General features: G+C 33.2%; 1 pseudogene; it reads right to left on the bottom strand.

Annotated features, from left to right (window-relative positions):
* Positions 1-3,555: 3,555 nt before the first annotated feature.
* LOC127544973 (splicing factor 3A subunit 3-like) lies at positions 3,556-5,037 on the bottom strand (annotated as a pseudogene).
* Positions 5,038-18,391: the final 13,354 nt, after the last annotated feature.

The following is an 18,391-nucleotide window of genomic DNA, read 5'->3' as shown; positions in this document are numbered from 1 at the left end:
ATGAGGCATCATACCAAAATTTGTGGCATGCAGCCAAAGTGGTAATAAGAGGAAATTTTATATCCGTAGAGGCTTACTTGAATAAAATAGAGAAAGAGAAGATCAATGAATTGAGATTGCAACTAAAAAAGCTAGAAAAATACCAAATTAAACCCCCCCCAATCAAATACTAAATTTGAAATTCTAAAATTAAAAGGAGAAATTAATAATATTGAAAGTAAAAAAAAAAAAAACTATTCAACTAATATATACAACTAAGAGTTGGTTCTATGAAAAAATCAATAAAATAGTTAAGCCTTTGGTAAATCTGATTAGAAAAAGGAGGGGGGGAAATCAAATTAGTAGTCTTAAAAATGAAAAGGGAGAACTTTCCACCAATGAAGAGGAAATAAGAGAAATAAAAAGGAGTTACTTTGCCCAACTTTATGACAATAAATTTGATAACCTAAGTGAAATGGATGACTACCTCCAAAAATATAGGCTTCCCAGAGTAACAGAGGAGGAAGTAAATTGCTTGAATAGTCCATTTCAGAAAAAAAAATAGAAGAAGCTATTAATCAACTGCCTAAGAAAAAATCCCCAGGACCAGATGGATTTACATGTGAATTCTACCAAACACTTAAAGACCAACTGGCCCCAATGCTATATAAATTATTTGATAAAATAGGGAATGAAGGCGTCCTACCAAATTCCTTTTATGACACAGATATGGTACTGTCCAGTACCATGGTACAACCAGGTAGGTTGAAAACAGAGAAAGAAAATTATAAACCAATCTCCCTAATGAATATTGATGCTAAAATCTTAAATGAGATATTAGCAAAAAGACTACAGAAAATCATCCCCAGGATAATACACTATGATCAAGTAGGATTTATACCAGGAATGCAGGGCTGGTTCAATATTAGGAAAACTATCAATATAATTGGCCATATTAATAACCAAATTAACAAAAACATATGATCATCTCAATAGATGCAGAAAAAGCATTTGATAAAATCCAACATCAATTCCTATTAAAAACACTTGAGAGTATAGGAATAAATGGACTTTTCCTTAAAATAATCAGCAGCATCTATTTAAAACCAACAGTAAGCATCATATGTAATGGGGAAAAACAAGGTTGTCACTATCACCGTTACTATTCAATATTATATTAGAAATGCTATCTTTGAAAATAAAAGTTGAGAAAGAGACTGAAGGAATTAGAGTAGGCAATGAGGAAACCAAATTTTCACTCTTTGCTAATGATATGATGGTATACTTAGAAAACCCCAAAGATTCTACTAAAAAAGTTATTAGAAATAATTCACACCTTTAGCAAAGTTGCAGAATACAAAATAAACCCACAGAAATCATCAGCATTCTTATATAACACTAACAAAATCCAACAGTCAGAGTTACAAAGAGAAATTCCATTTAAAGTAACTACTGATAGTATAAAATACTTAAAAATCTATCTGCCAAGGGGAAAATCAGAAACTTTATGAGCAAAACTACAAAACACTTTTCACACAAATTAAGTATGATCTAACGAATTGGAAAAATATTAAATGTTCTTGGATAGGGCAAGCAAATATAATAAAGATGACAATACTACCTAAACTAATCTATTTGTTTAGCACTATACCAATCAGACTCCCCCCAAAAAACTATTTTAATGACCTAGAAAAAATAACAACAAAGTTCATATGGAAAAACAAAAGGTCAAGAATTTCAAGGAATTAATGAAAAAAAATCAAATGAAAGTGGCTTAGCTGTACCAGATCTAAAATTATATCATAGAGCAGCAGTTACCAAAACTATTTGGTATTGGCTAAGGAATAGATTAGTTGATCAGTGGAATAGGTTAGGTTCAAAGACAAAAGAGTCAATAATTGTAACAATATGGTGTTTGACAAACCCAGATTCCCCAGCTTTTGGGATAAGTACTTACTGTTTGACAAAAATTGCTTGAAAAATTGGAAACTAGTATGGCAGAAACTAGGCACTGACCCACACTTAACACCACACACCAAGATAAGGTCAAAATGGGTTCATGATCTATACGTAAAGACTGAGATTATAAATAAATTAGAAGAACATAGGATAGTTGACTTCTCAGACCTGTGGAAGAGGAAGGAATTTATGACCAAAGAAAAACTAGAGATCATTACTGATCACAAAATAGAAAATTTTGATTATATCAAACTGAAAAGTTTTTGTACAAACAAAACTAATGCAGACAAGATTAGAAGGGAAGCAATAAAACTGGGAAAATATTTTTACAGTCAAAGGTTCTTATAACGGCCTCATTTCTCAAATATATAGAGAATTGACTCTAATTTATAAAAAATCAAGCCATTCTCCAATTGATAAATGGTCAAAGGATATGAACAGGCAATTCTCACACAAAGTAATTGAAACTATTTCTAGCCATATGAAAAGATGCTCCTAGTCATTATTAATCAGAGAAATACAAATTAAGACGACTCTGAGATACCACTACACACCTGTCAGACTGGCTAGAATGACAGGGAAAGATATTGCGGAATGTTGTAGGGGATGTGGGAAAACTGTGACACTGATACATTGTTGGTGGAATTGCGAATGCATCCAGCCATTCTGGAGAGCAATTTGGAACTATGCTCAAAAAATTATCAAACTGTGCATACCCTTTGATCCAGCAGTGTTGCTATTGGGCTTATATCCCAGAGATCATAAAGAAGGGAAAGGGATCTATATATGCACGAATATTTATGGCAACCCTCTTTGTAGTGGCCAGAAACTGGAAACTGAATAGATGCCCATCAATTGGAGAATGGCTGGATAAATTATGGTATATGAATATTATGGAATATCATTGTTCGGTATTCCATAATATTCATATACCATAATTTGAAATGACCAACAGGATGTTTTCAGAAAAACCTGGAGAGACTTACACGAACTGATGCTGAGTGAAACGAGCAGGGCCAGGAGATCCATATATACTTCAACAACAATACTATATGATGATCAATTCTGATGGATCCGGACATCTTCAGCAATAAGATGAACCAAATCAATTCCAATGGAGCAATAATGAATTCAACCAGCTATGCCCAGCAAAAGAACTCTGGGAGATGACTGAGAACCATTACATTGAATTCCCCATCCCTATATTTTTGCCTGCCTGCATTTTGGATTTCCTTCACAGGCTAATTGTACAATATTTCAGAGTCCGATTCTTTTTGTACAGCAAAATAATGGTTTGGTCATGTATACTTTTTGTGTATCTAATTTATACTTTAATATATTTAACATCTACTGGTTATCCTACCATCTAGGGGAGGGAGTGAGGGGAAAGAGGGAAAAAAATGGAACAAAAGGTTTGGCAATTGTCAATATTGTAAAATTTTCCATACATATAACTTGTAAATTACTTTCACTATGTCCTCAATTCTTGTCTTCACAAGACACATGCTAAAATGTTAGATCACATAGCAGAGTCTTTGGATACATGTGCTTCTGTGGAATAAAAAAAAATGCCAACTCCTAGACTGCTTAACCAGTCACAGAGCTTGTCCTCAATCATTAGAGCAGTCCCTGATATTTCAAATCCTCATATGTTCTTATTCACAATATTTCCACTGGAATCTTCTTAGCCTTCCTCTGTGTCAGACTGCCATTGTTCAGAAGCCTTCTGAAGTTTTATTTTTTGACACAAAGAGACAGCATCTTCAATCTGAGTCACATTGGCCAAGTAAGCTGTATTTGGAATGCCCAAGCACCTCATGCCATGAGCATGATGCCATGGGGCCTTGGAAGATGTAGTTGCCCCAGATCTCACAGTTATAATTGATTTTGAGACCATGTATCTTATATAACCAGTAGGAAGTGGGATTGCTGCCCCAACCCAAAGGCAGGTTTTTGGGATTATAGATATTCTCATTCTTTTCATCATAACTTTCACTCTCACTTATTTGCTCTTTCTTTTCCTCTTCTCTTCTCCTGTCTGAATCTATTTGCACTGCACATTTTCATAAGTGAGATGTCACTATTCCCCAAGAATCTCTATATATTCATAGATATGGGCTTCAAGGAACACAATGTCTTTATTCCTCTCAGTGTTCCTCTTGGTTCCCTTTGATTAGGGATTATAAGCAAACAGAGAGGAGTCAAGTGATTCCAGGAACTTGCCTTTAGTGCTGGTCATGCTATTCCTATGTACTGCCATATTTCAGTCTTAAAGCCAAGAGTGCAGATTTCAGTCTATCCAGACCCAAGGAGACCAACTCCTCCCAGGAGGGCAAGGTGGAGAGATCAAGAATGGCTTCAGCATGGGTCAGTGCACTGCTTGTCTCTTTTGGCCAGAATGGGAAGCTACCATTGTCCTATTTCTTCTCAAATTAATTCTGAATGTTCCCAAACAGTTCATCCTGATGTAGGAACTTCACCTTATGTAGCCCTGGAGGTACTCCAGCAGCATTTATGGATATCTCTTATTCTCTTCATTCTTCCTTTCCCTAGGAATATCTGATATAATCCAATTTCTCAGATGCTTTTAAGTTAATGTTCTTAAGATAGCAATCATGAAGATCCAGGTAATGGCCATATCCTTCTTCAACTGTGAACTCCATCATGTTTTGAGCCTCTTCACTAGGATTTTCTCTGGCTTTTAGGAGCTCCCTAAATTCTACTGATATCGGCACACAAATCTCATTTGGGTGCTTCTGGTGGAATTATTTTATCTGTTTGGGTCTATTATAAAATTCTGTTAATTCATTTGGTCCTGAAATAGCACAGATGTCCTTTTTCCTTAACCTATCCTTGTCATCATAAGTTCTTAGGTTCCCACTGACTTCCACATACCTGTCCTGCATAGCCCAATGTGTAATAGCCTAAGTAGATCTAGACCCAAAGTGTGAACTTCTTGATGAGCATCTCCTTGCCCATGATGTACACGAGCAGTTCCTTTTCTTCGAGGAAGTGCCACTGCTGCTCCAGAATAATCTCCTTTTTGACCCTCCCCACCTCCACCTCATACCAAGAAGCCTCTGCTGCTGAAGTTGCCATGGAAGCTGGTACTGTTCTGTGCGCTGTTTATTAATTAGAATTAAAATTTCTACTCTTAGTGTATAACTCTCTTTACTTTCCAAAAAGTCAAAAGTCATTTTTCCTCACCTCCTTTCATTGCAACTTCAAAACAAAGCTATGAATTTGAGGTATTTAAGCTATTTCCTTTTTACTGTAATATTTTCTCCTTAACATGGAACCTCTAGAATTTGATTTTAATATTCCTAAAGATTTTTATTTTGGGATCTCTTTCAGGAAGTAATTGATGAATTCTTTCAATGTCTGTTTTGAAATTTACCTCTCTGGTTTTGATATACCTGCATAGTTTTACTTTATAATTTCTTGAAAAATGACATCTAGATTCTTTCTTTGATCATGATATTCATAAGTCCAATTTTTTATAAATTATCTCCCCTCAATTTATTTTCTAGGAGAATTATTTTTTCTATGAAATATTTTACATTTTCTTCTATTTAAAAAAAAATCTTCTGACTTTTTCTTATTGTTTCTTTGTGTCCCATGGTTCCATTAGTTTCCACATGACCCAAACTAATTTTTAGGAAACGCTTTTCTTAAGTGAGGATTTGTACCTCTTTTCCAGTTTGACCAATTCAGAATTTTTTAAGCTCCTGGATTTTTCCTCCTACGTTTTTCAGTTAGTTCTGGGGTTCTGGATTTTCAGTAATTCTAGGGTGATGTGTTACAGAAAGAGATGTGATAATTTGATCTCCTAATATGAACACAGATCCTTATCTATTTAATATCCCTACTCTATTCTACTGCAATTCTTCTCTTTCCTGAAATTGCAACCAGTGCTCATATAGGGTCCCTGCTCCCTTGTGACTACAAATGCTGACCCTCATCTCTGCCATGGAACTGTGAACCCAAACTATGTAATGAGCAATGTAATAGATAAATGACATCTATTCCTGAATATGATGCTAGCAGAAGGGACCTCCTATCTCTTTCAGAGAAGTGTTAATTTTCTTAGCTTCTTTAAGTTGAGAGCTCCCAATATTGCTGGTACTCTACCTTGTACATTGCTAGTATATTTCCACCTCTAAAGTTTATAGTTCATATTAGTACCATGCTTAATTTTCAGCCAGCCTCTATCCAGTATCATAGATTTCTCCTTCTATCCTCCTAAATTATCCTTGGCTGGGAAAAAAAAATATATGTCTCAGTCTCATCTTCTGTTGATTATGCTGCTTTAGAATTTGATTTGATCAAAGGGAGATTTAGACTAGAAATTGGTCACCAAAAATATAGGGCCTAATAACATCAATTAAACAACTGAGGAGAGAGCACATAACCTTAATTGAATGTAAATCATTTAAACTTTCCTTTTTAGTAAATCTGGCTTAAATAAAATGGACTGAAAAGTCTACAAGGAAAAAGACCAACTATACAACTCTGTATTGGTGAAAGATAGGAGTTCTTTTCTGTAAACTTGACAAGACACAAGGGAGAATTGTCTAATCTATCTTATTAATATTTATAGAAAAATATAAAGAATCCAGCCAAACCTGAAAGTATAAAAAAGCATAGAAGTAGATTTTTAAGTTAATAAGTTTTTACTTAACAGCAAGGTTCAAATTTACCTTCTTTATGTCTCTATTAGCTAAAATTATTTTCTTGTGTATACCTATTCAAGGATACTGAATATGCCTTTAATACAAATTCATCCACAAAAAAATAGTGAATAATTCTCCATTGACTTCACATACTCATTTCTGGGCCTCGTGAAATAGCAATCCCTTCTTGGAAAAGAGGATTCTTAAATATGTTGAAAAGAACACACATTTTTTTTTCCTGACCTCTTCCCACAACCATCAGACTAACTAGCAAATCCAGCCTCTGAATTAGTTCTGGACTGACAGAACCCACAAATATTGGGAGTGTAATAAATTATCCGCAGAAGATAATTTCAAAGATCTCCAGAAAAGATCTATTTCAATCAGGCATGGAAGGAGATGGGCCAAGATCAATCAGACACCTGTGCAGGCAGCACAGACCCTAGGAAGGTGAGGTTCTGTGGGGTAGTGGGAACTTGGGTAGCAGCCAAGAATTCTCTTTCAGGAAAAAAGATGGACATTCATGAAACAGGTGAATTCCATTTATTCTTAATGAAAAAACTAGAACTGAACAAAAAATTTGATCTCTAAATATAGAACTCAAGAGAAACATAAAAGGTAAAAAAAAAAAAAAAAACTCTTGAGAACTGTATCTCTGTTATGGGTATACATCCATAGAGAGTGTATGTATAATTTGATTTTACTGTCATAATATAAAAAAGAAACTAGAGTTGGAAAGGGGATTGTACCCAGAAAAAGAAGAAAGTAGAGATAAAAAGAGGAAAATCACATCTCATAAAGAGGCAAAGAAAACCTAATATAATTAAAGGAAAGATGGAAGGGAGATGAGCATTGTGTGAATCTTACTCTCATCAGATTTGGCTCAAAGAAAAAATATTAGACATATTTGGCTTCACAGAGAAACTTTTCTCAACTTATAGGAAAGTGGGAGGGGAAAGGGGAAAAGGAAAGGAGTAGACTAATAAAAGGTAAAACAGAAATAGTAGGGGAAAAAATAAGAAATGGGTAAGGGCTTTAAAGGGGGAGGGCTGCTTGAAGCAAGTGGGGGTTCATAAGTAAAATACTGGAGAGGAGGGAAAGGGAAAAGGAAAGAGAAAAGTATAATTTGGGATAAATAAGATGGTGAGAAATAGTGACTTAGTAGTTTTAACTATAAATGTGAATGGGGTGAACTCTTCTATAAAGTAGAAGTGGATAGCAGACTGGATTTAAAACCAGAATCCTACAATATGTTACAATAAACACATTTAAAGCATAACTATACATACAGAGTAAAGGTAAAAGGCTGCACACACACAAAAAATTAGAACAAAAAGAAAAAAAAATGAGAAAGCAAACAAAATGCAAGTAAATCACAATAAAAACATGAAAATATTATATTGTGGTCCACACTCAGTCCCTACAATCCTCTCTTTGGGTGCAAATGGCTCTCTTCATCACCAGTCCATTGGATCTGTCCTGAATCACATTGCTGTTGAAAAGACCCTCATCCATCAGCTAAACCTAACATTCAAGATGCATTTTCCTCAATTGGGTTTTGTGCTTTCTTTTTCATTTGGACAATTATGTTCTTTAAAGCGTAGTTTTCTTGAGTATATTTTTGTATCTCCTTTTCCATTTGACCAGTTCTACTTTTAAAGTACATTTCAAAACTGAATATTTTCTTTCTTTTTGCATGATTCTATTTATTTTCACATTTTTTCTTCTACCTCTATTTTACAATAATTTTTAAGCTCCTTTTTGAACTCTTCCATGAATTCTTTCTGGGCTTTAGATCATTTCCTGTTTTTCATTGTGGTTTTGCCCAAAAGTGTTTTCTCATCCATTATTATCTTGTGTTTGTGTTTTGATGTTCCCTACTGCCATAATAATTTTCTATTTTACTTTCTGTTTAGTTTTTTTTTTCCCTCTCATCTCTTTTGGTTTTTCTCCTTTATTTTTTTTAATTGAAACTCTGTCCCTGCTATGGAAGGAGTATTGTTTCCAACTTCTTGTCCCAACTGGCTATTTACCTGGTACTGCATACCTTTTTCCTTGAGTCCCTCCACATACCCTCATGTCTTTTGCTGAACTGAGGAGTTTGCGTGGTGGTGGTTGGTAATGCTGGAAATTGTAGAAGTTTGACTTCTTAGTGCTGAACAGGGTCCTACTTGGGGAGTCTGGCATGTGCTGGGGCAGTTGGGGTGATTGTGCATTTTTCTGGGGCTACACTGAAGTTCATAGTTATCTAGCAGCCAAAGATTGCCTTTTTTCTCCAGGACTTTGCTAAAGTATGTGAAGTTCTGGCTTCTGAAACCTTCCTGGTTTGGGGGGCTATACAGAAGTATGTGAAGATTCTAGGAACTGCAGTATGTCCATTTTCCTGATTACATTAAGTATGTGGGGGTACAGGAGTGAGTATGGTGAGGTTGTGTTGGCATTCATCTGCTCCTTTCCATGAGGTTATGGATCCCTCAATGGTTTTTTAAGGTGGGGCTTGATGCTGGCTTCCTGAGATACTTCCTGACCTGGAAGGAGTTTCCCATTTACCTGGGGCAGACCTTTCTTGCTGAACTTTTAGATTTTTTGAACTAAAATATTATTATACTCTGCTGGCTCTTCTGCTCCAGGATTTGTTTTGGAAAGCTATTTTATGGTTGTTTATTAGTGAATATGGGAGAGTTATGGTGATTTACTGCTTACTCTTTCATCTCTGCTCTCAGACATCCTCATGATATATTTTTAAGCTGTTTTGAGGGGAATGTTAGAATGTTTTAACAAAATGCTCCCTTGTTCCATGGCCTTGGCTGAACTGCTTAAGCTTTGCGTTTTAAAAGAAATGGCAATTAGCCTAAATTTGTAAGAAAAACAAAAGGGAAACAGTCTTAAGGATACAATGATATTTCTTCCTTTCCCTTTAGCCCCTCTTATTAAAAAAATGCTGATTTCCTAGACAAAGCTCCCCAGAATCAGGGATCAATCCTCTATTTGATATATGTAGGGGAAGTAATTACCAAACAAAAGAAATAACCTACCAAGATTAATGAACAAATTTAAGTCTGCACCAGTTTTATGTAATATATCCATATCAAAGAGATGATAGAATTTTTGAAAGAATTATTATCCAAAGTTGATAATATACTTTGGACATTTTAGCTCTATTTTTTCTGTCCTCTTTCCAGTCTAATTTTTCTCTTTAAGGTACCATATTTCTCTTAAGTATCTCTGCTGTGATATGGAGAAAGGAACAAAAACAAAATTCAAATCTGTCAAATTTACAAAGTTCTTTTTAGATACAAGTTTATTGGAGAAGCAAGTTAAAACAAATGGCTGAGATGACATTTTTAGATGATGTATGGATTTATTGCATCATCTCTTCTATTATTTTATCAATCTCTAATTTAAATTAACATTCCTAATTCAAGCAATTCCATTAAAAATTGTTAAGTGCTGGAAGACCTATAAAAATTTGGTAATTTATAGTATTTCCTTTGATGGAACTTATATTCTAAGTAGGATACTTTCTATATTGATTATTTTTATATCAATTGTTTATAAAGCTTAATCTGTATTATATATCACTAAGTATTATTTGATTACAAAAAAGGAGAGAAACAGAGAACCTGTACCAGGGATAATTGTCTCTGAAATAAAAGGAAATATAAGCATAGGATTACAGTGAAAAGAAGCATCAATGAAGTGAATGTTTCTCCTTTCTATTATTGAGGGCAGAATCTCAACCAGGCATGGACTGTTTCTTTGTAAGAGCCTAATAAACACTACATGTGGTACTTTGACACAGTTGTTACTTTGCCAGCCCACCAGTATCATCACTTGGTAGCTCAAAACATAATGGGGTTAGTAAATGTTAAAAAAAAAAAAAAAAAAAAAAGCTCAGCAGAAGCCAAGAGAATGGAAAATGAGAAGGCATAGACATGGATAGCAAAAAATAAGAACAGGCACCAGGGTGTTGGAAATTAAAGGAGCTGTTTAACCTCCAGAAGCAAAGTAATTGCCATTAAAGTAATAGGTAGGTACAACTGCCAAAAATGCTATTACACAGAAAGGCAAAATACTTAGGCAACCTATGGAGCCAAATGAAACAAAATAAAAAGTCTTGTCTCTGTATAAATCTGGGATAGCAGCCTAACCCAGGAATAATAATAGCTTGTATTTATATGGTATTCCATTATCCCAAAGTACTTTCTTTACAACAGTGCTGTATACAAATCTCCATTTTAGAAAATAAAAAAGAGGCGCAATTTCATAAAGTAAGTGTTGATATCAGAATATGAAGCCAGATTGCTTTGAATCTAGTAGTCTTAATTGCTCAGTATCAATATCAAATATGGCAAAACTTCTTTCCTCATACTTCTAATGATTTATTCTTTTTTCACCCACCCCTCTGTTCACCTCTGATGATAAAGAGAGAGGGAGAGAGAGAGAGAGAGAGAGAGAGAGAGAAAGAGAGAGAGAGAGAGAGAGAGAGAGAGATGAATAATATAGATAAAACATTTACTGCATTCTTACTATGTACCAAGAACTTTGTAAAGCTTGGGATTACAAATACAAATACAAAGGCATTTTTTAACCTCAAAATGCCTACTTTTTAATGAGGGAAGAAAATACAGGGGAGCAAAAAATGTAGAATTAGACTAGGGAAAGTATTTGTGTAAGTAAAGTGAAAGGATAATTTAGAGTACCATGGACTGGTACAGGTTTGAATAGATCATTACCATTGAAGACATTGCCAATATAAGAAGATGGCTATGAGGGTAGAAGCAGTCTGAAATATCATGGGCTAATCTATTTCTGAAGAGAAGGAGGAAAAAGGAAGAAAAGAAAACTAGGAATAAAAGCAATTTTTCAAAACTTCTTCTTTTCTTCACTTTAAATCTTAAAAATTAAAAAAAAATGCCCCTTTATTAATTTCATCGTCATATCCTGCCAAACTTGTTGACAAAGAAGAGAAGGACCTTTTGTTTGTGAGATTAGACTGATTTACATTTGTGTAGGGGGAAATAGTGTGCCATAATTATTAGAGCTTGAAAAATTTCCACCTTTTACACATATTGGTTTGATATTTCAGGGTTCTGAGCAATTATTTCAATAGCTCTGTGAGTTGTAAAGTAGGTAATGCCTCGCATTGGTGGAGAAAGTCCTCTACCAGGAGTTTTATAGAGTGAGGAATCACAAATGCCATCTCTATCCATACCATATATTTAGCTTGTGCCTCATGCTCTTTCAAACAACAGGGCCTACTTTTACACTGGACTCATTTGTAATACATCTTTATTTCTGTAAGTAAAAGAGAAAATCCAAGACAGAGTTCAGTATCCAAAAACTATATCTATACTCAGTACTGAAACAAAACATTCATAACAGATCTAATTTTTAGAAGGGAAATTTCCTTTCTAAATCAATGAAAAAAATCAGTATATGAAGTAATATTGTAATATTCCATAGTAATTTTAATTGTACATGTTTTAATTAAACCAAATGTTTCTATTTCCTTTTTTCCTGCATTAGATTATCATATTTTTTAAGGTAAAATATGAAATGTTGTAGCAAGTTTAGAGGGAAAATAGTATTTTATATGTGTGCAAGTTTAAAAAAAATCTTAATTTTTATCGTGTATATTTTATTGTATGTATATGTGTATGGACGTGTGTGTGTGTATACATTTGTGTATAAATATATATAAATTATAGTTATGAATTAAATATTCTACAAAAAAAGGATTAAAATTAAGAATACAACAGAGAGTAACACAGGAGGCTCCTGTAGCCACCAAAACCAAAATCAAATGTATTGATATTTTAAATTTAGCTTTTACCCGTTTCTTTCTTTCTTTCTTTTTTTTTTTTTTAAAGAAACTTCCATTGATGATGTGGATTCAAATAGAGTTTATGGCTGGCTTTAGTGTTTCTCCTTCTCAAGGTTCAGTCATTTTTTTGCCACATGCTGCCAAGAACCTTGCTGTGCTCTGTGTTTTTGACAGATATTCCATGGTCAACATCATATTTGAAGTTTATGTCTTCTTGTTTCCCTTAAAAGGATGTTTTGAGAATAAATACATATTTTTTCATTTGATCATAGGGTTGTCTTTGGTTCGTTTATATCTTTGCAAAATTCCTATTCTCAAATTTGGCCTGGCTCTGCCTGTGGTGACATCTTTTCAGATCAAAGGCTACTATCTTAGAAATGTCAGCTGAAAGAGTTGTTCAGGAGAAGGAGTGGGCCATCACCTTATTCAGGTCACAATCAGAAGTTTTGGTTGTAGCTAAAGGCTCATAGAAAGTATACTAAACTCTTCAGAGGACAAGGCTCTGGGTTAATATCAAATTGGACTGGGTGAAGGGAGAAAAAATGCAATTGAGAGAGGATAAAAAGATGAAGCAGAATTCTTACACAATTACAAAGTATTTATTAGTCTGAAAAGAAGAGGAAAAAAAAGAAAAAAATTAAAAAACACAGAATATAATTGAATAATTGTAGTCTTATTTTAAAATATATCTGCAGGGGGAATTGTGTCTGTAGCTTGGGGGTACTCAAGGTATCGTAAAGAAATTATTGGTACCCAATATCTTTTTATGGTGCTCATGAGATAAAAAAATATTTCTATAATGATAGTTAGATTTTAATTTCTAGAATGGTTAATATCAGCAAATAATAACTTACATAAACAAAAGGTATTTTGAGAATCCTTAGTGATTTTTAAGAGCATAAAGGAGTCCAGAGAGCAAAAATGCTTGACAATCCCTGGTCGACATTGTCACATTCTGTTGGCATCTTTACAAACTGTTAAGTCATTAGAATTAGAGACAATAATTATCTAATTTAGCATAGTTCAGTATCCTTGATCTAATTTTACAAGGAGATGCTTTGGGCCAGAATCTGAAACAAGGTACTAAGTAGAACTAATTGATACAATGATTGTGTTCACACCTTTACTCATTGGAGTTCACACATTTGGGAGATTTCAGGGTTTAGTATAACATATTTGAATTCACACCTCCCTTGAAGCTCTTAGGGCCAGAGAGCATTATGGGAGAAAACCCATAATCCCACTCTCTGATATATAAGAAGAAAGCAGAGGCCCAGTTAGGAGAGTATAGCTGAATTAGATTGGAGAGGAGCACTCTGGGACAGACACAGAGCATTCTGGGAGATTGAGAGCCAGAAGCTCTCTCTAGGAGGCAAGAGAGAGATTCATTCCATTTTCCATCTGGCTGGCTGGAGGCTGAAGGACAAACCTTTGGATTTGGAGACATTTGGAGGGAGTTCTTGGAACCAAGCAGAAAGATAGGCCACTAAAAAAAAGTAACCAGGTTATTTTGGAAGGAGAAAATAAACGTTTGCATTTTTACCAGCTGGCTGCATTTTGGGTGATTATTATTCTTAACTGCAACTAAGGCTGCCTCCAAAAAACCTCCCCAAGAAACCTTCTCCCAGAGAGAATGATTATATTATAAAGAAGAAAAACACCATCAACATTCAATTGAAGTGTTAGGGATTTGTTGGGAGGAGTTTGAAAAATTTTAAAATCCATTGATATTTATTGGGGTCCTACTTATAAGAAATTAATAAAGTGGTGGTGGTGGTGGAAATTGAAGTTTGGACTTCTTAACTGTTATTATTAATAAGCTGACATTTGTGATGAGAACATTATGTAGAGTAATAGCAATATTGTTTTAATCACAACTTTTGAGTGAATAAGTTATTTTAATAATTATAAATACCCTAATTAACTATAACATTGTGAAAAGGATGCAATCTGAATCCAGAGTATTGAAAGATATATAAAATGTGTTTACACATATGTATATATATATATATATATATATATATATATACACATATACATACATACACAGAGACAGAAACACACATGTCACTTGTGTCTAATGATAGTCATCTTTATAAAAATATTAGGGAAGTGAGAAAGATGAAATAAGAATTTACACAATAATTTTGTTGTATATTTGAAAGGAATATCAAGCTGTGGATAGTAGATTTGTAGTTTCATATGCAATCATTTTTTATTGTACTGTTATGGAAATGCTTGTTTTATTTTATAAATTAAAAATTAAATTAAATTTTAAAAAGAAATTGATTTCTCTCAAGATCACTTTAACTTTGACTTTATGGCATTCTTGTCTTACTAATTAGAGATTTTCTTTGGTCTCCCCTCTTTCTAGTCCATATTATTCTGACTACTCTACATATGGATCCACAAATAGAACTCCACAATTTCTTAGGAACACACCCAATTCTACTATCATTTTACTCTTCTCATCTATAACAATGTACAAATGGAAAAATCCAAAAGAAGTATGGACCAGATTCCCTTCAAATGTGAAGAAAAAAGGAACTAGATAACACAAGAAAATGCATGCATTCATATGTATACATGCATTTTTGTGCATATCTATCATCTATTCATCTGTGTCTCTTAACTTCCCCATGACTTTCCTGTTTTTTAACTTTAATAAAATTCTGAACAATATTAGAAATACCCAATTACTTTGGTATTTGATTAGTTTTCATAAAGTATATTTCATTAGAGTTTTTAAAGGAATGTATTAAATATAAAGTATGTTTAAAAGTTTAAAACAAATCAATGAAAATACAAACTAATGATGTTGTATGAATAATATTCTGTTTTTCCAGCACTTGTACTAGATCAAATGTTATTTAATGCCATGGTTTCAATGACCACTTAGCGCTGTTTAATTACAAACATTTATTGGCTACAAAGTAGTCTTTTGAGAGACCAAATGTATTTTCTATTACAAAAACAATAAGCTTCAGAATAATCAGATTCCAAATGGCTTGCTAATGCAGATAGTCAATAAGCAATAAATAGACCCAGTGGAAATATGCTGCTTAAACAGACCATTTAAAAATATTCTTGAAATTATAAATATGATTATATTAGCATAATTGCTCAATAAGAACTTATATTTTTTGAAGTCAATCTCTAAAGTAAAATGATATATTTTTATCCAACATTGATTTTGTTTTTGTTTTTATGGAGAAAATAGCAAAATTACATAGTTTTTTTTCAATATATTGAAAAACGTTTATGATAACCAAACTGGTTTGATCAGATAGTCATTTTCTTAAAATTAGTATTGGACAACCAAGTTTAGAACACATTGAGACGTGTAGATCTGGATTTGTTTTTAGAGTCTATGAAAAATGATATAGTTTGAAAAATATTGCATTGAGAAAAGCTTACATTCTAAAAAGAAAAAAAAATGATGAGTAATAGCATTAGTAGTACTGAAGAATAGAATCTGTCCATCTCTAAAGCTAAGATCTTAGTGATTGAAGCTTTAAACTTTTTTCAGTATGAGTAGGCGATTAGGCTGCTCCTTTAGCAAAAACTAAGGGACATCAATGGATGATTTAATGCCACATTAAAGATGGATCCTAGAGATCATTCTACGTCTAAATCTCTGGATAAGAGGGAAAAGATGAATTTCAGTCTCCATCGCTGGAAGAAGTATTCACAGAAAAGAGTACACCAATTGACCAAAACCAATACTGAAATCACAATCAAATAGTAGATACAATAGTAGGTGTTACAAAAAAGGGATGTAATTGGTCTGGACTTTCATTTTTCAGATACTATTTCATAGAAGTATTATTAGTTCACAATGTGATTGACAGTACTTTTTAAAGGAATTCATTAATGAGAAACAAATTAAAATACATGGAACTTATTTTTATAATTGGAAATAGGGGACACTTACTGAATGGCTCTTGACAAAGTAAAGCTTATAAGGTGAATAATAGTATTAGAGTTTAATCAGATGAGATTGGAAAATTAACATACAAATAATAAATGAAAAAAATACCAATTCAATGAATTCATACCTGTCAAATCAACTCCATAAGATTATTGTAAAGATCAAAAGAGTTAATGGTTATAAAGATGCATGTATATATGTATGTGTGTGTATATATATATATATACTTGTGTGTGTGTGAATTATATATATATGCTTGTGTGTGTGAATTTTCTAAAGAAATACCATCATCATCACTACTATATCACATCACCACTATTAATAAAAATAGAATAATAATTCTTTAAAACATATATTTTCTTGAAGTGAGCTTTTCAATGAAGCTTTGAACTTTTTCAGCAGATGAACTAGAAGCAAAATTTTCCATTATTACAGAAACATTTTTTTCTAGCAACTCATATACTTAACAAAAACAAATCATATAATTCATCTGAGCCTCAGTTCCCTCATCTGTGAGAATAGAAATGTAGGAATGTTTTTCATTTAAAATATATTTTTGTATGACAGTTTTATTATTCCATTGCAATTAAGGCATAATGTACATGTAATTCTATGAGAAAATAAAGTTATAAATGATATCAATTCATTTATACTGAACTTTGAAAACATTTAATATTATTTTTATTAAAAATAAGAACTCATAAAACTAGAAAAAAGTGAATTTCCATTGATTGAAAAATGACAGCAATTTGTTGTGCATGAATGCAACAGAATATATTATTAGAAATACATAAATTAGTAATGTCAAAAATTCAGAGGGCAGAAGAATAGACAAGTGTCTGTGTGACCTCCTCCAAGCTTCCCTCAAATTAACAGAAAATTAAGCCTCTAAACTGGTTTTGGAGTGACAGAACCCACAAATATTTGAAGTACAACAAATTTGCAGAAGAAGATACTTTGGAAGAACTTCAGGAAAAGTCTGTGTCTATCAGGCAGGAGGAGATGCTATTGAACCTGACTACAATGCTGGGACATGGCAAGGAGCTGGGATGGAGGAGCCAGAGCTCTGTGGCATCCACACACCAGGAAATCTTCTGTGAGGTTCTAAGGTTTTACTCAGTTCAGGTTGTAAACTGGTGATTTAACAGATTTACTGCAAGACACCCAAAAGTCCCACCCCACCAAAAAAAAAAAAAAAAAAAAAAAAGGCAAATTGTAAGCTACCAATCCTCGGAAGAACACAAGACTAGTTCACATTACCTAGTCCAGAAGTCAGTCAGCAATACCAGCCCCCCCAGGGCAAACTAAACCGGCTTTTGCTTCTTTGCCTTAAGTGCAGACCTCAACCTTTAAAAAAATAAGCAAAAAAGCAAAAAAGAATTCGGACCACAGACATCTTTTTTGAAGAAAGAAAAGAACAGACTTCAAATCCTGAGGATCCTGAAAGCAAATCACACCAGATGAAGTCCAAAAGTTGGCCTCCATTTCACACAGCTCTCTTGGAAATATTCAAAAAGGACCTTAAAAGAGAGTTAGAAGAAAAATGGGAAAAGAAAATAAGATATTTGTAAGATGGTATGTAAAAGGAAAACCAGAAATCATCTGAAGAGAACTCCTTAAAAATAGATTTGTTGAAATGGGAAAAGCATATAATTCTTTACAAAATAGATATGAAAAAGAAACCAATTCAATGAAAAATAAAATATGTGAAATGGAAAAAATGCAATTAAAAACATTTCATTAAAAAGTTCAAACAGCTAAATGTAAAAAGAAATAAAAAGTTAACTGAAGAAAATAATTCACTAAAATTAGAATTAAACAAATGGAAGTAAATGAATCAATGAGATTTTAAGAGCAATTCAAACAAAACCAAAAACAATGAAAAAATAGAAGAAAATATAAAATACCTAATTGGAAAAACAACTGACCTAGAAAATAATTATGGGAGAAATAGTTTAAGAATTATTGGACTTCCTGAAAACCAGGATGTCTAAGAGCCTGGACATCATATTTCAGGAAATC

This window comes from Antechinus flavipes, chromosome 1 (genome assembly GCF_016432865.1).
Source record: "Antechinus flavipes isolate AdamAnt ecotype Samford, QLD, Australia chromosome 1, AdamAnt_v2, whole genome shotgun sequence".
In the NCBI taxonomy this organism is placed as follows: domain Eukaryota; kingdom Metazoa; phylum Chordata; class Mammalia; order Dasyuromorphia; family Dasyuridae; genus Antechinus; species Antechinus flavipes.
The sequence above is the reverse complement of the archived record's forward strand: the minus strand, read 5'-3'. Positions and strand labels throughout refer to the sequence as shown.